The sequence below is a fragment of the Chiloscyllium plagiosum genome, chromosome 28 (assembly GCF_004010195.1).
Source record: "Chiloscyllium plagiosum isolate BGI_BamShark_2017 chromosome 28, ASM401019v2, whole genome shotgun sequence".
Classification (NCBI taxonomy): domain Eukaryota; kingdom Metazoa; phylum Chordata; class Chondrichthyes; order Orectolobiformes; family Hemiscylliidae; genus Chiloscyllium; species Chiloscyllium plagiosum.
In genome coordinates, this window is record NC_057737.1 from 13,738,470 (window position 1) to 13,760,763 (window position 22,294).

The 22,294-nt window shown below is 38.4% G+C and overlaps 1 protein-coding gene across 1 annotated transcript in view; it reads right to left on the reverse strand.

The window, feature by feature from the left end:
* Window positions 1–22,294, reverse strand: part of vps53 (VPS53 subunit of GARP complex) — a 231,859-nt gene that overhangs the window by 170,696 nt on the left and 38,869 nt on the right. The gene's annotated exons all lie outside the window — the stretch shown is intronic.

A 22,294-nucleotide genomic window follows, 5' to 3' on the forward strand; every position in this document is an offset into this window, starting at 1 on the left:
AAGGTTTAGGACAGAGGTATTGAACAGAGAGAGAGAAAAAAAAGAATTGAGTCATTCAGGAGTGAACATTAGTTAAAAGAGCCAATGGCATTCCCTCCAACTCTGCTTCTGCATTCAAGAAGTTGGTAAAGGGGTTTGTTTAACAAAATCAAAATAATAGAAAATAGCAAAAGTTCTAAATGTTTAAAATGTTGAGGTTGTGTCAAGAAATGACTGGTGCTTTCATTCCAAGTTCAAGACCAATTGATGAAAGTTCCCTTTTCCAAAATGATTAGGTGCAATCAGCTGACGGTGGTAACTTATCTGCATTTTCTTTTGGCTAAGAACTAGTATTTCCATATACATGTGTACCTCAGACATTCTAACCAGATTGCTGTTTTGGTACTCTTATTAATACTAAGCACTGTTAGTATGGAACGTGACTAGCTATTAAAATTTCACGAACCATCATGTTTTATAAAGAGCACTTTTCAGGGTCCCTCAATCTTTTACAATATGTTGCAATTTGAACTGAATCTATCTAATTGTTATCTGCTAACAACGCAATACTTGAAACCAAATTATCTATCGCCAATTTTTAAAAAGGCTTGACTAGAGAGAAAGAACAGGAGAAAGTGAGGACTGCAGATGCTGGAGATCAGAGTTGAGAGTGTAGTGCTAGAAAAGCACAGCAGGTCAGGCAGCATCTGAAGAGAAGGAGAATCGACATTTTGGACAAAAGTCCTTCATCAGGAATGAAGGGCTCTTACCTGAAATGTCAATTCTCCTGCTCCCCAGATGCTGCCTGACCTGCTGTGCTTTTCTAGCACTACACTCTCAACTCTGATCTCCAGTCCTCACTTTCTCCTGTTCTTTCTCTCTAGTCAAGCCTTTTTAAAAATTGGCGATAGATAATTTGGTTTCAAGTATTGCGTTGTTTTTGTGCTTTTCCAGCACCACACTCTTGACTAGAGAGAAAGAACGACATGACATACAGATAACATCAGAGACTCTGGCTTACAGTCGTTCAAGTGACTAATAGATATTGAATGATGCAAGGGGTCATATTTTACAAGACAAAAAAACTTACACAAAAAACATTATGGTCAACATACAAACCATAATGCTCACTTATGGTACAATCAAAGCTCTCTTTTTTTTAAATTGCAAAAACCATGCTCCAGAAATTCTCCAAACAGAAAATATTTTTCTTACCCTGGAGAAAACTAATCTGGGAAACATAATGGTGCTTTATAAACACAAAAAGTACCTGTTGGAATTGTGCCTCAGAGTAGAGGGTTGGTGCAGTTATTGACATTAAGCTTCTAATACTGGCAAAGTTAGAAAAATAATATTTTAATGTAACTAAATTACATGTACAAGTTTATCGATAAATAACCAACTCTTTCTCAGAAAAGGCTATGGTACCACAACATCTTCAGTGGCAGATGCAAATATTCAAGATTTCAAAGTTCCGGTAGTGTTAATGAAATTAGGAGGGCAATTATGTATAAACTTCTCTTAGAAAATAACTTTGTGGTTTCAAGCAGCTTAATCTAGGAACTACAGCAGAAGAGGTGAAGAGATAAGAAATGGAAAAATGCAATCTCAATCCAATAAAGGGTCGCAAATTTATAACAGTCATAGGATCCCAGTGTGGAAACAGGCTGTTCAGCCCAACAAGTCCACACCGACCCTCCGAAGAGGAACCCAGCCTGACTCATTCTCCTATTACTCTACATTTACTCCAGACTCATGAAACCTAGCCTACACATCCCTGAACACCATGGGCAATTTATCATGTCCAATTCACCTGACCTGCACATCTTTAGACCTTGGGAGGAAACTGGAGCACCCGAAGGAAACCCACACAGACACAGGGAAAATGTGCAAACTCCACACAGAGTCACACAAGGCGGGAATCGAACCCACATCCCTAGCTAACCACTGAGTCACCCAAATCCTACATCTCTGATAAGATCTCCAACGCCACAATCCAAGTGGAGTTCGAGAGACCATCTTGGCTAGCAATCCCCAAATGCTCAACACAAATCTAAAAAATATCAAACTAACTAACTACATTTATGAACGTCTGATGAAAAAAACCCAGAAATTAAATGTTTCTGTTAAGTTTGTGATACATTAGTACACCAAAAGCAATCTCAAAATTTGGCTTTGTAAATGAAATTCAGCACCGAAAAGGTTAAAGTAATCCCCCAAAATTTCCAATATCCTCTTTACCAGGCTGCAATCGAATTTTAAAAATCCCTTTGGCTTGGTTTCAAATTTCTGTTATTAATTAGCTGCAATAATTTTTATTTTATGTAATTTACATTTAGCTGCAGCGGTCTAAATACTGACAGTCCAGCTTCCGATATTGTCTGAATCCAGCAAGATCACTGTGCAAAGTCATTTCTAAAATAACTGAAACTGAAAGGGTGATCGGTGAAAAACGGATGCTGTTCCTTTCCAGTCTAAACAAGGTCAACCGCTACTTCAGAATTCAGACTTCCACTGGTTTTCCCAGTTTGGAAATAAAAATGTCTTCCTTTTTCTGTTGCTCATTCATGTAACCCAATCCCAAATGAATCAGAAATACGTTACAAAGCTGCTCTTTACTGCAAAGACACAAAACCCATCGGTTAGCATAGTCAGTGTGGGGGTGTTTTTAAACTTCTAAAAAACAAAATACCAACCTAATCCTCCTACAAAAGCACACAAACTTTATATGAGAGGATCCAGTTATTATATCCAAGTATTTTTATATTCCAATGCTTTTTGCGTCTGAGTGGACCTGCCCATGGAAACATCTTGACGAAATTAACTCCTTTCCAATGAAACAGAAAGTCAATTATTATAGGATCTCAACTATACCCAAAGTGCACACTTTGAACAGTGACCAGGAATGTCAGCGGCTAAGGCCAGCTGGCTGTGGAATTCAGCACATTCACAAGACCTCAAACCAGATGGCTGTCACTCAAACAAGTGGGGCTGTTGTGTCTTGAAATGTTAAATCACTACAATATTAGACATCTACTGTTTACTGAAGAATGCCAGAGAAAATGGAAGCTTGAGACCTGAATCCATTTCACAAAACTTTGACATAAGATAAGGCCAACTGGCTGATGAATCCAAATCTTTGTCTGTTGATTGTGATTACACTTAAAACAGTCATCCATTCAATGGTTTAATGTCTTATGGACGTAAAGAAGATTCTGTGTAAAATAAATGCCTAAACTGTCTCATCCGCGACATTGGACAATAATATTTCAAAAGAATATGCAGGACCCAAATGTTTCAAAAAACGGCGTAGAAAGAAAAAGGTGCATATCGGAAGGATGTTGTATAACTTGAAAGGGTTCAGAAAAGATTTACAAGGATGCTGTCAGGGTTGGAGATTTTGAGCTATGGGGAGAGGCTGATTAGGCTGGGGCTGTTTTCCCTGGAGTGTCAAAGGAAGAGGGATGACCTCATGGAGGTTTATAAAATCATGAGGGGTGTTGGTAGGATAAAGAGACAAGGTCTTTTCCCTGGGGTGGATTTGGGTAACAGGTTTAGACAGTGAATTTGGATCAGCTCAGGCTTGGAGGGCCAAAGGGCTTGTTCCTTGGCTGTAAATTTTCTTTGTTCTTTGAGTGGGGGAGTCCAGAACTAGAGGGCATAGGTTCAGAGTGAAAGGAGAAAGATATAAGAGACCCCTAAGGGCCACTTTTTTACACAGAAGGTGGTACATGTATGGAATGATCTGCCAGAGGAAGTGCTGGAAGCTGGTACAATTGCGACATTTAAAAAGGCATCTGGATACGTATATGAATAGGAAGGGTATGGAAGGATGTGGGCCAGGTGCTGGCAAGTGGGAATAGATTGGGTTGGGATATCTGGTCAGCATGGTCGAGTTGGACCAAAGGGTCTGTTTCCGTGCTGGGCATCTCTATGACTCTACTTCTAACAAAGTAGCTCAAAAAGAGTTAATGTATTTCTTTTCACTGTCGGGGACAGCATACTGAAATCTTGTCCTTTTGAACTCCATCCAAACGAAATCAGTGACATGCATTGCACTGTCACATAATAATGATGAATAAGAAACAGAGTAATTAAATGCACGCATTAGACTCTACAAATTAATGTATAGAGCTGCATAGAATGTACAGGGTAAAACCATAAACATTAGAGGCTATTTGGCCCAACTAATCAATATCATCTAATACATTAACACCACTTTGAATACTCTTCCTGAAGTCTTCTAAAGGATGACTACTACTTCACTCAAAAAAGGAACATTAATTATTCAAAGCAGCAACAAGATCTAGGTGTGGCCATGACCATGTAGGATGTTCAAGCAAACAGATTAGGCCAAGTATAAGGGTGTTTTAAACTAATCCATGGACAACGGTATGCTTTGTAAGACCAAACTGATGGTATGCCAGAACACCTGTCATTCTTATCACCTGTCATTCTTTTAGAATGGGTTGCAGTGACAAAAGCAAGTATCTTGTGGAGTTAGTTCAAATTAGTCACAAAGTGTGTTTAATAATTACTTAATCGGATTTTTCTGTCAACTTCCAGATGGATTCAACATTCTGGTTGGTTCAAATAGTAGGATGTTCAGTCTTCAAAGAAATTGGGTTACACCAGGTAACTTCTGTATATTAATAATGTGGCCTTTACATACTTTTCCAGTCAGTGCTAAATTATTCACTAGTTTCAGTATGTGACGAACCAGTATAGCATGACTACTCTATAAACATGCATTCTATTAATACTACTGTTCCTTTTCTGTTCCAAAAAGTCATTTAGAAGCTAAAACTTCAGCGAGATATGGACTTGTTTTCTTAAATGAAGTCATTGGATAAAACCAACATCTGAAACCAAATTAAAAGGTAGTACATAGCTCACTTTGTCACATGACAAATTTCCCAATCCAGCTCGGTCAGTGAAAACACAGAATTAGTATCAACTATGAGAATGGCCTGAATCACACATACCAAACTACTGAGAGCAAACAGAAACACTCCAAAAACACAGATTACTTCAGAAACTAATCAGAAGTAAAGGTTATCTATGATTACAAAATGGATCTTGATCAAATAAGTCAATTGGCTGAAAAATGGCAGATGAAGTTCATTCTGGATAAATCAGAGGTACTGCATTTTGGTACAACCAACAAGGGTAGGGCTTATACAACTAAGTGTTAGGGCTTTGTGTAGTGTGGTAGAACAGAGGAACCTAGGGATGCAGGTACATACTTTAAAATTTGCGTCACACATAGATAGAGGGGTTAAAAAGGCGTTTGGCACACTTGCCTTCATTGCTCAGTCCTTTTGAGAATAGGATTTGGGATATTTTATTGAGGTTGTACAGGGCAGATAAGTTCTTGATTGCCGGGGGATTAAAGGTTACAGGGAGAAAGCAGGAAAAAAGGAGTTGAAAAACCTCTCAGTTATGATTGAATGATTAAATGGCAGAGCAGACTCGATGGGCTAAATGGCCTAATTTCTGCTCCTATGTCTTATGGACATTGGTGAGGCCTCTTCTAGAATACTGTGTCCAGTTCTGGTCACCCAGTTATTGGAAGGATATTATCAAGCCAGACGGGGTTCAGGAAAGATTTACCAGAATGTTGCTGGCTATGGAAGACTTGAGTTGGAAAGAAAGGCTGGAGCATAGGAAGTTGAGAAGTGACCTGAAAGAAGTTTATAAAATAATGAGAGTATAGATAGGGTTGACGGTAGTTGCCTTTTCCCAAAGATGGGGAATTTCAAGACTCGGGGACACATTTCTAAGGAGAGAGGAGAGAGATGTTAAAAATGCACAAAAGGTGAGTTTTTTTAAAAAAACAGAGGCTGGTTCGAATGTGGAATGAATGTCCTGAGGAAGTGGTGGATGCGGGTACACAATCACAATGTTTAAAAGACATTTGGGTAGATATTTGATTAGGAAATGTTTGGAGGCATATGGGCCAGGAGCAGGCAGGTGGGACTAGTTTGGTTTGGGACGAGTTTGGTTTGGGACTATGTTCGGCTGAACTGGTTGAACTGAAAAGGTCCGTTTCCATGCTGTATGAGTCTATGCTCAGAGGATCATGATCCAATGATAGAGAACATCCCACATGGGATTACCAAATCTCTCAAACAGCACAAGGGTACAATTTCAGAACATCTCTAATCTGTCTTCCACAGCATCGTGCTCAGGTAATCAAACCAAACAATCTTCAGGTTAAGCAGGATAAGAGACTAAGGGTTAATTAGACAAGGGGATATTGACAGAATCCAGTCCACATTTTAAAGTTAACAATTACATCCTTATATGTGTAAAATTACTTCAATCTAATATAATTTATAATTAAATCGCAATAGTTATAGCAATTTAGAAAGTGGCAAAGTTGGTTGGAATATAGAGGCTACTCTGCAGTACAAACTTGAGGAGCTAGGAATTGCTAGAGTCAACCACAACAACTCCACTAAGTTTGGAGCAGAGGGTGGGAAGAGGGCAGAATTCCAGTACACTATCTTGACATAGGCAGTTTTATTAAAAAGGTGTGCAAAGGAATTATAATGGAAAAAATTAACACAAAAATATGACAAACATGACAAGAGGAAATAAGGGTTGATGACAGAAAGTAGATGCAGATGTAAGAAATGTAATATATTATAAATAGATGGATGCAACATTCAACCAGGAGTCTCTAATTCCCCCTACAACCATTTCCAGTTCATATTTGGACCACCATCATAGGGTATCCTTGGTTGAAATCCAAAAACAATGCACGCAATTCCACAGCCAAAGGAATCCTCGAATTCTTAAGTGTCGACAGATTTTTATGTACAGCAGTCTGCATCATTGCCTTTGTGTTACATAATAAGCTGAATAACATATACCTCCCAGTGAACAAATGTGGATTTTGATCTCAGGCAACAGTCAAGTTTGTTCTGTGAAAAAGTGTTAAATCTGGATTAGAAAAGTAAGGATATCTGGCAAATGACAACACAGGAAAAAGCGATATGAAATCCTGCAAGCACATTCGAAATGTGGAAAAATGGCGTGGAATGGACTACAAGTAAATGAGACAAGCTTGCAAGAAGAATGACTCGCAGACTCAAACCACAGCAACAGGAATCGAGACACACAGACTGCGGAGGCGCAGACAAAAAAAAAACTGCTCATCCCCTGGAGCAAGTTCGCAGCCTCCACAGGTGCAGAAAGAATGCTGACTAAGGACAGAAGCACAAAGTACTTAACAGAAATCCACATCAAAGCAAGCACCTAAGCAGAAAACAAGATTCATAGTTACTACAGGAGAAAGGTTATATCGTTATAGGCTATGGATTATGCAATTATACTTTTATCAATTTAAATATCAAGCTCATTAAAATAATTGAAAAGCTAACCATAGTTATCATATTTGATATTTGAGTTACACAGATGTTTCTGTTCCAAGCAAAAATCTGCCAACCACAACAGCAGTCTTTTCCACGCCTACACACATATTAGAACCTAGGACAATGGTGATCAATGAGCTTCCATCCACTTGTGGCTAATCGGGAATCAAGATGTGACTATCTGCATTCCTATTAAGCTAAACATTGTACTATACTATTACTTTTATTATCCCAATATTCACATTCCTACACTCTGTTTATAGGGAGGACCAATTGAAGAAAGCCTAACCAGTGACAAGTAGTTCCCAAGAGCAGAGTTTTTTTTTGGAAGCAATCATGGTTCCTTTCCCAGGCTGCTCTCCCAATACCCATTTATGCTCAAGCAAAAAGGGCATTAGCTTAAAATCTCATCCAAAATGTAGCACTGTCCATTTCCTTACTGTCTGAATTCAGCTGGTTCATGATAAACTTTCCTCCTCAGCCGCTGAAACCTAAGTTTTTTTTCATATACAATTGTGCAGCATTGGCTGGCAGCTTGTCAATATTGTAACACTCAGGATATTCCAATGGTTGCTGCATTCAGTTCACCCTAGGAACAAGGGCGGGGCTCACTGCTAGGTTTATCATCAGGCCACTACCGAACAATTACTTCAATCAACTGGTCGGAGGCCACAGAAAGTAGAGGTTGCTATCTTTGGGCACCTAGTCAGTCAGATAGAAGGGGGAAAGGATCCATATTGAAAGGTTGCTATAGCAAGTTTCAGGCAACTAAAGCTCAAGAAAAGCACATCTGGAGCAGATGAAACTTGAATGAAAAAGTATAGTACCATTGATCGTTCAGTACAGCTGAATGTATCGCTGAAGGAAGCTCACAGGTATCATTTGCTTGCTGCAGCTTAACAAGAGTTGAGCTCAGAGAAACCCCAAGGCTAATGTCAGCTTCGTGAAGCTGTGAAATGACTGGATTGGCCTGGGATGCAGCCTCAAGAATCCAGAGGAGCACAGTCCTAGAAAGGGAGACTGAATTAGCATTCCTTTACAGAGCAAGTTTTCAGGGAGATTCAAGATGTGGTGTTTGAAATTGAACTGTTGGAATCTCTTGTAAAGGAAACGAAGTTTCAATAAGATTTGGTGATTAACAGTGTCACAGTATCTTGGAGATTGCGAAAATCTGCCTTGATCACACTTGTAAAATCTGGTGTTTTGTCCACAGTTTCATTGTTCCCCATAAATACCTGACTAATTCTTGTTTCTGGTGTATAATTGCTATACCATAGATCATTTTATTGTTCCCAGTCGAGTAGGTTTCTTTTTAAATTTCTTCAAGACAGTGAAATATTGCTGTTTTATTCTCTTAAACACCTGGGAACTCAAACTTTGTCAACTTTAAACAAAACCCTCACCCTGATTTTATCATCTCCCTTCTCTCGAAAGACATCAATTAGTGTAAGAGTTCCACTCGTGTTGGGTATCTTGTAAATTTAAATGGGAACCAAACAGTGAGTATCAGTGGGTTGTTCATTTACAGGGAGTGGCATCACTGCCAAACCCAATCCTGTGCTTATTTGATGCATATCTACTCAGAACGGGGTTGCTGGCTAACCACCAACAGAAACATTGGCCAATTTTTTCCTCCCTAACCCAGAAGCATTGATGCGTTACAGCTGCCATCTTGACATTCTTGTAAATCAAACTGGTCTGCAGAACAAGCTTTATTAGATCAGACTAAGTCACGGGGAAGACTTTTTTTATGCACTATTTCAAATACATTGTACTAATTGACAAGTGTATTACTGTAATCTCAGCTAGCTATTGAACAACTGATGGAATTGGATTGGTTGTCCATCTTACACGTTATCCTATTAAAGCAAATAGAGGTCATAGATATGTACAGCATGGAAACAGACCCTTATGTCTAACTTGTCCATGCTGACCAGATATCAACCTAATCTAGTCCCATTTGCCAGCATTTGGCCCATATCCCTCGAAACCCCTCCTATTCATATACCCATCCAGATGCCTTTTAAATAATGCAATTGTACCAGCCTGCACTACTACTTCTGGCAGCTCATTCTGTACATGCACCACCCTCTGCGTGAAAAAGTTGCCCATGATGCAGTTGTTTTATTTTTAATTGACCATGCAGAATTGTGTGTGCGGTTTGTTGCATTAATTCCAAGCTAACTGTACAAACTTACATGATTTTTTTAAAAAAAGCAAAAAAAACACACTGATACTAAAATGGCTTTTTTTAAAAAAAAATAACCTCTGACTTTAATTGCAGCTGGAGAAGGAATGTTCCTTTTACCGAGTGGAAAAATACTTAGTGAGCACTATAGTACCAGTGGCCGGGCCTGCTCAGTGTGCAAAGGAAATGCATTCCACTGAGTGGGATTTTCCACATTCTCAAGGTAAAAGGAACGAGACAGCCACAAGCCATAACCAACACCTAAGAATGTCTGACTACTGCACTCCCATTTCTGACTGCAACACAATAATAAAGCAATTCTTTCTGTTGTTAATGTGCATCTGGGTATTAAGAAGTATGCACACAACCATTTGTTTTCTGGAATTATTCACAAAATTAGATAAATTTGTTCTTACTCCTTGTAATATTAGATCCCGCAGTACAAACCTTTTGACCTTCTGGCTTTCAAAAGCATTAAATTTATTGCATTCCTGCGTGCCACATACTCCTCACTATGTTTTTTGGAATCTACTTCCAATTTTAATGGCTGGGCACTGCAAAGAGTCAGCCACTGTAAACACCGCATTTTCCAAGGGGAGAATGATACTTATAGACAAAGAATTTTTTTTTGCAGGTACAAACATAGAATATTTGTTCCAACTAATTTTAAACCCCATTCCCTAACAAATGTCTCCACTCTGCTGCTCTTACACTTTCTCACATGCCAACTGTGATGACTTAGGTGGGCAGGATGTAGAAAGAATAGCCAAGCAGCAAGGCTTTAGTAAGGGGCAAGATGTAGCCAGCGAGCCGAGGGGTCTTCCAGCATAGAGTCATCCTCAACCAACTACTGCAGATTGCCACACTCAAAGATGCTGAGGGACTTAAATGAAGAAAAAATGCATTCTAAAGCCTTTCAGTCATCGTACACACAGAGGGGCTGGAAAATGTAGAATGCCTCACAAAGAATGTACATTGCAAAAATCAACAGTTTTGAAAATGTATTGCAGCATCTCCAGATCAAACATGGTAAAAATAGAAAAGCTCATTTCTACTTCACTTTCAGTAATTTCCAATTTGAAATGTTTTTTCTCAACTATACACTAGTCACGGAATGTATATTGTAAAAAAATCAAGGTTCTTACAATCTTATTAAGTAGAACATGCTGCATGGAGACAAATTTAATGATATCACAATTTCTGTAATATTCAAGTTGAAAAGTTTGTCGTTTCTTTTCAAGTTTTACAAATGAAATATATTTTTGGAAAAAATTCTCTTGGGCAGTATAATCACCATAGAATATATATCATTAACATTTAGACTATTATTATAATGGGGTACACAAGGTTAGAACAAGCGATAAGGAGACATTAAATTACATTGCAAAAAATTATTTGAAAATTACAGAATATGCAACGTGTTTTCACAAATTTTATGAATAAAGTATACTTTTGTGAATAAAAGGTCATCAGCCATGAAGCAATTGCCCTGAAAGCCATTCAGCCCAGTTTCTTTTTCCATCCCTTCACTTACTGCTCTTCCAAAAGAAAAATCAATGTAACCAGCATAATTGACTCCAACAGGCAGCCTCCTCAAAAACTGCGTGAGATTTCAAAAACATATAAATCAAAGGAAATTTCAGTAACCTTGTACTACAAAAACAGACCCACTCCCTGTTATCCTAATTTATGAATTGGAACCTGCAATGAAAATAGAAGCCAACATGCAGGCATCAGGAGTATCACATTCAGAAGACACATCACAATTTCGTTTGCATTGGCTACACATGCCTTAGTTGAAAAGAAAGTCAAATTTGTATATTTGTTCTTTGAGATGATGGGAAGAAATAAACCCCATTTTTAAAAGAAACAACATAGATCAAGTTATTTGAAGTTCAGATATTGCAAGCTACCAGAACACATTTGCTTTTAGTTAGTGGTGAAATTTGGTAAACGAGCAGAGGAGGGACACGGCTTCTTGATAAGTAAAAACTGAGGCAATACAAAGCTGCAGTAACTATTGATTCAAATTACTTCGGTTTGGGCACAAGTCCATCCTGGTTTTAGTAGCATTATGCGGTAATAAGGTACAACAATATGGGAAATTTATCTGTACACTGTTTCCAGTGATGAACCAATTCAACCAATCTCTGCCCTGTATTGCTCACCATCAGCTGAATACTGCTTTGGGACCTTTTAGTGCTTAAGGAGCATACCATGAGCAGTGTATGCCCAACACACACTCCTGTTCCTGTACCATGCAAGTCACATGTATGGTAAATAATTCCATAACAGAAATAAAACTAATTCAGAAAAAGATATCATACTATGCCACTGATACTGCTGAAAATGTGTTGCTGGAAAAGCGCAGCAGGTCAGGCAGCATCCAAGGAGCAGGTTTGGGCATGAGCCCTTCTTCAGGAAGGGCCACTGATACTGGTCATCTCTGAAAATAATAGTCAATGCGTTGCCATGATGTGGAGGTGCCGGTGTTGCTCTGGGGTGGACAAAACTAAGGACCATGTACACACCAGGTTTAATCCAATGGGTTTATTTGGAAGACTAGCTGCCCCTTCATCAGGTAGCTTTGGAAGAGGAGCATAAGACACAGAATTTATAACAAAAAATTAGCGTCACACAACAAATGATATATTGAACAAACCTACATCGCTATTAAGTCTTTCATCTTTTAGAATGGGTTGCAGGTTTTGGCTCATTGATATGTAAACCCCAGAACATCCTTTAAGTTACATTCTTGAGTTAACTTAAGATTTTATAACAAAAGGTGACATCTCAGCTCAAACAATGCATTAAAAGGTGTGAGGTTAGAGTCTCTGTATCCCGAGCTTCAGTCAGAATGGATCTATTTCCGAAGTAGGAATTTATAAAATATTACATGGATTGACTGCCTGCAGATTGTGTTCTTTTTCAGCAAAATAGAATGCATCTGCAAACATAATTCTGCATACACTTAAGTGTGTGTGTGTCCAGGAGAGGGAGGAAGAGTGAGTGCATGTGAGTATGCATGTATCTGCGCTTGGGAAGTTTGTGTGTGATGGAGAGGATGTGTGGGGGATGTATGTGTGCGTGTATGAGAGAGGGTCTGCGTGAGTGCATGTGTATGTGTGCTTGTGTGCGCACGTCTGAGTGTATAGTATAGTGGGTTCACCTGTAGTTTGACATGAACCTAAGGTCCTAGTAGAGTCCAAATCATGGGTTTTGAACCCATGAGAATGGCCTCAACCACGAGCTTGGGTTCATGTCACACTACAGGTGACCCCACTACACTATATACTGTCATACATGCACACAAACACACTCTTACATACTCAGATACTCATGCAGACCCTCTCACTGGCATAGCTGGAAATGTGTTGCTGGAAAAGTGCAGCAGGTCAGGCAGCATCCAGGGAACAGGAGAATCGACGTTTCGGGCATAAGCCCTTCTTCAGGAATGAGAAAAGTTTGTCCAGCAGGCTAAGATAAAAGGTAAGGAGGAGGGACTTGGATGAGGGGCGTCGGAAATGTGATAGGTGGAAAGAGGTCAAGGTGAGGGTGATAGGTCAGACTGGGGTGGGGGCGGAGAGGTCAGGAAGAAGGTTGCAGGTTAGGAAGGCGGTGCTGAGTTCGATGGATTTGACTGGGACAAGGTGGGGGGAGGGGAAATGAGGAAACTGGTGAAATCCGAGTTCATCCCTTGTGGTTGGAGGGTTCCTAGGCGGAAGATGAGGCGCTCTTCCTCCAACCTCACTGGCATATACTCCATCTCTCTCTCTCTCTCTCTCACATACTCACACACACACACAAAATCAAGTATACACATGCAAACACACTCTCAAACTCACTCTGTCTCTCTCACTCATGGACACGCGCACACACAAGTCTATGGTCTGAATGTGCAGTTGCAGAATTATTATTTGCAGATACATTCTATTTTGCTCAAAAAGTGCACAATCTGCAGGCACAGCGTCATAGAGATGTACAGCATGGAAACAGACCCTTTGGTCCAATTTGTCCATGCTGACCAGATATCCTAACCCAATCTAGTCCCACCTGCCAGCACCTGGTCCATATCCCTCCAAACCCTTCCTATTCATTGACCCAACCAGATGCCTTTTAAATGCTGCAATTGTACCAGCCTCCACCACTTCCTCTGGCAGCTCATTCCATACACGTACCACCCTTTTCATGAAAAAAGTAGCCCTTTAGGTCTCTTTTATAGCTTTCTCCTCTCACCCTTACCCTATGCCCTCTAGTTCTGAACTCCCCACCCCAGGGAAAAGACCTTGTCTATTTATCCTAGACAAAATCTTTTCAACATTTGCAACATAGAATGAGCAAAATAGAATGTATCTGCTATGCACATTCAGCCCATAGACTTATGGTGTGTTCATGTGTGTATGAGTGAGTGAGTGAGAATGCATGTGCATGTGAGTGTATGAGTGTGTGATGAAGTGTACGCCTGTGGGAGGGTGTGCATGTGGGTGTAAGTGTGGGGGGTATATGTGTGTACTTAAAAGAGAGGGTCTGCGTGAGTGTGTGAGTATGTAAAAGTGTGTGTGCTTGTGCACATTAAAGTGTATAGTTTAGTTGGGTCACTACAGAATTATATTTGCAGATACATTCAATTTTGGTCAAAAAGCACACAATCTGCAGGTGATCAATCCATGTAATATTTAATAAATTCCTACTTCAGAAATAGAACCAGTCTGACTCAAGATTGGGATACAGACAGACTCTAATCTCACACCGTTAATGCATTGTCTGAGCTGAAATGTCACTTTTTTTTTTAAATACAACCTTAAGTTGTCCCGAGATTGTAACTTAAAAGTAGTTCTGGGATTTACATATTAATGAACCAAAACCTAGAACTCGTTCTGAAAGATGAAAGACTTAACAGTTGCATGACACTAATCTTTCGCTATAAATTCTGTGTCTTATGGCCCTCTTCCAAAGCTACCTGATGAAGGAGCAGTGCTCAGAAAGCTAGTGCTTCCAAATAAACCCGTTGGACTATAACCTGGTGTTGTGTGATTTTTAACGATGTGCTGCCAAACAGTGAAAAGTTGCCAGCAGTTTTGTGCTATGCATTAAAGCTTAGCTAAAAATCATATCATAATGGTGTATTGTATCCTGCAGCGATAGGAGATTTTCAGCCAATCAATAAGTTCTGATCCTGTCAATGGAGTCAATGTTTTAAACTTGCTGTACCACTACAACCTGGATTTTAATATGCAATAAAGGCCATTAGCAAACAGACAGGATGTGATCACAACCACATCTATTGTATGGAGAACTTATTTCAAGGTCAGATGTAAACACCAGCTTTATCAATTACATCGGGAATGGTATTTCCCTCAGACATCCCAGATTCCTCTGTAAAGTTTTGATGAGCAGGAGAAAATTAGCGGTCTTCCTTCTTCACAGTTAAGCTCAAAGACTGTAAATCCAAATAATATTTTCTCAATTCAATTAGTCGTGGAATTTAGATTTAGATCAAACATTCAGTACACTGCAAACCACAGAATAGATCATTTAGATAGTTACATTTTCAGGTTACCACAAAATATTCACCCTGTACTTTGAATGTCTTGTAAAACTAAGTATTTATTTCAGCCTTCCCTCCTCCTCTGTAGTCTCCCTATATTGACTGTTGAAGGTGCCCAATGGATATAACTACACCTGTTTTCCTCAGATTTTCCATACGCACTGTAAGCAGATCATCAAGTATTGCAGCAATACAATGTTTGCACAGTTATTAATATAGAAACATTTTAGAAAAAAACATTTAAACATTAGAGAATACGTCAACAACGGTCAATTTAATTCCACTGTTTCCAAAAATGCTCCATACTAACCAGACACATCTGTGGAGCTCTGACATTTACAAGAATCATTAGCGAAAAGTAACAGGGTGTTAAGAGAAGTGTTGAAAGAGCTGCATCCATCTTGTCAGCATTGACTTTATTTAAGTAGCTTGCCATTATTTTCCTCATTCTATACTACTGTGCAAACTGGTAATAACTCAGGAGTTTTCTGGTTTCCAAATGAAACCAGACACATTTTAGAAATGTTGCTTTTCAGTCATGTGGCTCATCACAACCTTACAACCAAAAGGCATCATGAACTTTTAATCTTTGCACACAGCACTAAACAGCATCTGGCTTTCACAAGAAAACTCAAATTAATTGCTAGGGTTCTTTGCAGTACGCGGTCTTTGGACAAGACACTCGAGACACTCGGGAGGCTTAATTCAATCATTTGATTGAGATCAAAAATATATTAAGTATTTAATTACAATATTGCCAGATTGTTTCACTTGTAAATGTACTTCCCATGTAGAACTGTGCCATACAGTACAGGAAGTCTCAAGTTAAAATGCCAGTGCATGCCTAGTCAGTTGATCTCAGCTTGTGTCACAGTAATTAAACATGGGAAGAGGATGGGTATTAAACCTATTTCACGATTCCTACCATTGAATACAATTATAATCACAAGTTTGCATGCATAGGGTAGTGTCAGCATAAGCTTGGCATGAAATGTTAGCCAAGGCTATATGGATTGGATCTCATCTTTGAGCCAGAAGGGCTGAGGATTCAAGCACAATTCTACAGACACATACTAAATCTGGACTGACAATCCACTGTCATACTGGCATCTCTCAGGACATATCTACCCATCAGGTGTAAATGAAAGATCCCACAGCACTAATTCAAACAGAATTATCCCAGGTGTCCTAGCCATAAATTAACCTTCAAACAACATCATAAAAACAGTTTATGCAGTCATTAAAACAAGTCTGTTTTGTCAGAACTTGCTTTGTGCAAACTGACTGCTGTGTTTACAACAATCGCTACACTTCAAAAAGTACCTTATCGGCTTAAATTATTTTTAGGTATCCTGAGGTTGTGAATGGCACTACACAAATGCAAACCATTCTTCCTTTTATTGGAGCATTGTGTATCAGCGGTGTTAAAATTTCAAGCTTGAAGTTTTACAATTTCACCAACAGAGGGATTGCATTGGCTGAAGACTGGAAAACATGGTAAACTGTGCACAGAAAGCCTGAGGACCGAGATATCAACTTCAAGGGAGGATTATCCCTCTCCCAGATCTACTGAATATCCCTGGGAAGTTTGGCCCCACTGATCTCTGCATTGACTTGCATTTCCCACAATGTTATTCTGTGCACTGAGATTTGTAGCTTTACTCTCTCACAGTTATTCAAGACTAACTCAAGAAGTAATACAAATACAATAAGGATTTACCAACCCTGTATACCAAAATCATTAATTTGCTCAAAAATGGTTCAGAAAATACACAAGTAGAGGTTTCAAATATTCCATTTTAATTTCCTAACAATCACTCCAATGTGAATTTATCCTCACAAAGGCTGAAATGTCTAGTTCAAGAGTTGCTAGGGCAACAGTTGAACTCCTCTTCACCTTTAACCTATCATTTCCACATTTCCATTCCAAAAGTAATGGTACTAGTGACAAACATTCTACACTTCAACCATCACCATCTGGATCTTATTCACAGCAAAAACATAATCTACGATAGACCAAACTAAAAAAGGTGGACCCTTCCACTTGAAGATTTCCGAATCAGACTTCAAAAGTCATTAACAGTTCACATTTGCAGTACACCTAGAGTTTTTGGTTCAAAGATATACATTCCTAGAATATTACTCTCAGGCTTTCATTCAAAAATATATTGCTTCAATTAACTTAAATAAAAATACAATTTAATCTGACCTCCAAGATACTTTAAATGAAAAGAACTGACATGACATTAACAAAATAATTTGAAAATAAAACTCACAACAGCCGGAACAGGCAAGAAGGAATGTTTTAAAAAAAAGTAAAACATTTAGCCAAAACCTCTACCCAAAAATTACCCACTTTTTATGGCTCGAAATGTTGACAGCAAACTGACCTCAAGTGATTTTGCCTTCAAATACTGAAGAATTTTGATGCAACTTTGAATTTAAACTTTTCAAACAACTATGCATTTGCAGATCAAAAACACAAGATTTAATATCTTGTTTAAGTCACAACTGGATCCTCACACTGATAATATAGAGACATATCTGTGCTGATTGGCATCAAGATATGAACAGTTATGATTCCTGTCATGTACATGTTAAGTGCCAAACTGAAATAACTGCCAGCTTTTTGTGTTAAATTTTCTCCAGTTTGTGATTCTTCCAAATTCCTGCTTATAATTTGCTGGAATGAAACTCAAGATTGGTTCCATTTCAACTCCATTCTCATTCTCCAGTCTGTCTCTTTGCACTGCCAATGAAGCTGTTAGAATAGTGCCTGATAGAGCCACTGATTCCTCAAAGCCTTAGCTCATTAAAACTATGAAGGCTCCACTTAATAGCGGACAGCCTGACCATAAGAGAATGCCAATGATATGTACACTGCCTTTTAAGGCATTAACCCTCATGAATGGATTCTACTCAACTGTAGGGAATCAGAAGAAAAAGAAAGCACCAGCACAAAAGATGAGCTGTATCAAAAGACAGGAGAGAAAGTCACAGGATATAACCATATTTAACTCGGCCATCCCTAGATTCACTGTGAACTCTTAAAAATTTAGACTTGAACAAAGTTTCTCGCATCTTGTCCAAAAACAGTCAACTATAACTATCTTTTATATTCGATGTCATTCATTCAACACCAAATAACTTAATTGCTCTGAAATTTCTGTGCTTCCAACCAATTTTTGTTCTTTTCCGTCTGCTCATACCTACATACTTTTGTTTATTACCCAATATTTTTGCAGGGCTTTTTTTTTAAATAAAGCTATTTGCCAAGACGATATTGCTTGGCTCAACTAGAACAACTTGGCAGAGGCAGAAAGGATAGGAAATTCCTCAGAGCTCATCAAGCTTGAGACTAGTTATTTTTTCTAATGGCGTTCTCAAAGTTGCTTTCATGTTATAGCCCAGATTGTTTAAGAATTAGCTAACTGTGTTGCTCTCCCATATTTAGCTTTTTGCAATGCAATGTGTCCAGGTACATCACACATTCAGAGTTTAGTGTTTTCACAAAATGCATCATATGTTGGCCAGCATTCAAGTGTGGGTACAGACAAATGTGGCATTTGATGCCCAAGTTACCATAAAATTAATGTTTTACACAATTAATATATTACATGAAGTTTGGCAGCAAGCATGTTAATTCTACCTATTTTTTAAAAAACCAGTTCACTGACCAAAAAAAAAGTCATATTGAATCTGTACCAAAGGGATACCCAATTTTCAAAGTTGTACTGATAAACTCAGTAGGATAAATATTTTACAAGAAAATAACAACTCAGCACGCTGTTTAAGTTCTGATCTTTAGACGTCTGCGTACCTTTGCACCTTTTACTAAAAAATGTGTTTTTCAAAAAAAAATGTTTCTTTACTGTCTACAATCCATGCATGTCCAGAAGAAAACAATGCTCTCCAGGTTACAATAACACTTCTTGGCATTGTGTTCACAGAAAAAAAACACAAGTAACAATAACCACCATTGAGACAGAATCAAATTTTTTATGTACAGCAATAAGTTTTTGGTTTACCACAAACAAGCCTTGCTTCAGTCTATCACTGATTTTTTTTCTTAAATTAGCATGGCATTCTTCACTCCAATAAAACTTTGGATACATCCCTCTTCCCCATAAATCCATTGCAATTATTTTAGTTCTGACCTGCATTCATATGAAGTTCATTGTCTACATAGTACCTTCATATATTCTTAGCATGCCTTGATGTCAGTCATGTTCTTGTCCTCAATCATCACACTTACCCACAATGCTGCACATCAGTAGGAAATTTTGCATCCCACCAAATAGTACGTTGTTATCTTTGCAACAAGAATGGCTTTTTACAAACTGGACTAGTCACAGAGAAAGTTCTGAATGTCACATTATTTAGTTAAGCGTAAAGTTCTCAAATCTGAAAGTGCCATCTTGAATTAAATTCAGTTACATGTGTAATTAAATATCTGACTGAAATTAGCTTCCATTAAAAAAAACTCTGATGGATCAGGATTTTGGGAGGGAGCTGCGTTTAATCCTTCCATAGAAATGTGTCAATATTTAAACAAATATCTTACTGTCAATGTAAATCATTACACTATTTCTCCTGAACATGTAGTCAAATGGGTGTCAGCTGTCAGTCATTTGCCCAAGTGAAGACTAGGTTAGCTAGGAAGGCAGAATCAGCACTAAGTGCGTTACTGTACCAAACAACATGGGAAATAAGGCCTGATCAATTAAATATAAACTTACAAGTACCTAATAAATAGACTGCATTTCACATATTCCCAGTCATTCAGTAAGATAATGGCTGATGTTTGCCTCCACTCCACTTTCACATTTGTTCCCAAGACATCACCAACTCAGCCTTCAATATATTTAATAATGGGAGAATCCACAATCTTCTCAAGTCAGCATTTCTAACAGTTCACAATCTAACTAAAGATACTTCCTTTCATCTTCATCCAAAATGATTTATCTTATCCAAAGACTGTGCCCCATTTTCTAGATTGCTTAAATGATGCAAACTTTCAACATCTTCCTTGTCAAGACCTTCAGAATCTTTCAACGTTGCGATCATCTCTTAGTCTCTCAAGTCATGTTTTTCATCCCAAGAAGCAATCTAGTTAACATTTTTCCACTATCTCCAAGACAAGAATGGAGACCAAAATTGCAGACAATATTCTCAAAGCTCCAGACAATTGTTCAAAGATTTTCTTGTATTTGCATTACAATTTCCTTACAATACAGGCCAACATGGAATTCGACTTTCTTATTGCTTGCAATGCCAGAATGCTAAACATCAACACTCAAAATTCACACCATTAAAAAATATTTTACTTTTCTACTCTTAAGATCAATGTGAATAAACTTACTTTTGCGCATTATACATCATTTGCCACATTCTTGTCCACTCACTTAGCCTGGCTATATTTCGTTGCAGTTTCTTTGATTCCTCCTCACAGCTTTGTCTCAGACTTAAATACGCTACTTCATCTCTTTGGCAATGTCATTAATGCAGTTGTAAATAATTGAGGCCCCAGAATCGATCCCTCTGGCACAATCAGTTGACCAGAAAGTGATCAATTTACTCTGTTCCTTGTTATTTACCCAATCCAGGATTCATGCTAACATGCCACCCTAATACCATGAGTTCTGACATTGTACATAATCTTTTATGTACCACTTTACCAAAACGTCTGTTGAAAATTCAAATACTTGTCATTTTCTGGTACCTCTTTATCCATCCTGCTTATTACATTTTCACAGAACTCAATTACATTTGTCAAATACTATTTCACTTCCACAAAATTATGTTGACCCTGACTAATGGTATTATAGTTTTCAAATATGACTCTCAACAATTTTCTTAATAATGGATTCTACTACTTTCCCAACGACAGATGTTGGGCTCACTGACCTTTGGTTTCATGCTTCTATCTTTCTCATTAACTAATATATTTGCACTTTTCAAATCCATTGGGGCTTTTTCAGAATCAATGAATTTTGGAAGATTACAATCAATGCCACCACTTTCTTTAATCCCTTGGAAGTAACCCATTAGGTCCAGGGAACTTGTCATCCTTTCGTCCCATTGGTTTTCCTAGCACTTTTTTCTCGTAATTATTTTAGTTCTTCCCTCCTTTTCTACTATTCTTGAAATACTTTTAGTACCTTCTACGGTGAAGACAGGAACAAGATACTTGCTTAAATTCTCAAAATTTCCTCGTTTCTCCTTAGTAATTACCTAGTCTCACCACCTAAGTGACCAACATTCATTTTAGTTACTCCTTGTTATATACTCAGAGGTTTTACTCTTTTTATTATCTCTTGCTAGTTTTATTTTTACAATACAGATTCCTCCTTTAGTTCAGCAAATTTTAGCTGACTTCTAGAAATATTCCCGTTCTTCTGGCCCCTCGCTAATCATTGCTGATTTGCGAGTCCTTTTTCTTCAATTTGATACCATTGTTAACTTCCTTAATTAACTACAGATGATGCATCCTTCTCACAAAATCTTCATGTCTCAATCTGAATTTGAATGGAAAGGCAGAGGTGACGGATTGGAGGCACTGAGGAAAGGGAAGCTCAGAAGCAACACTGTGGCTGAAACATTAATATCGGCTTTTATTTGCAAAGCATCTTTAAATTATTAGAATATATCAAACAAAATCTGGCTCTTAACCACAAAAATAAATTAACAATGAGATGCCTGTTATAAAGGAGCATTTTAAAGAGGAGAGAGAGAGAGAGAGAAGTAAAACAGGAGACAGATTTAAGGAGAGAATTCCAGAGCTAAGGGCCTAAGCAGCTGAAGCCATTGCTACCAACCCAGGGGTAACTAAAATCAGGAATGCAAAGGTGGTCAGTATTGGAGGAGTGCATGAGCTTGGAAGATTGCAGAACGGAAAAGATTGCAGATACAGAGCGAGAGAGCCTGATTTACAGTATCCACAATTCTTGGCGGGTTTTATTGAGTTTAGGATAAGTTCAAGTTTTTTTTTGAGGGGGGGAGCTGGGGGGGCAGCCAAGTGCAGTTTCAAATTTGTTATGAGTGTTTCAGCAGCAGATGAGCTGAGGCAGCATCCAAACAAATAATGAAGACAATGAGGTCAGCAGATGCTGGAGATCAGAGTTGTGTGTGTGTTACTGGAAAAGCACAGCAGGTCAGGCAGCATCCAAGGAGCAGTAGAATAGACTTTTCGGCCGGAGC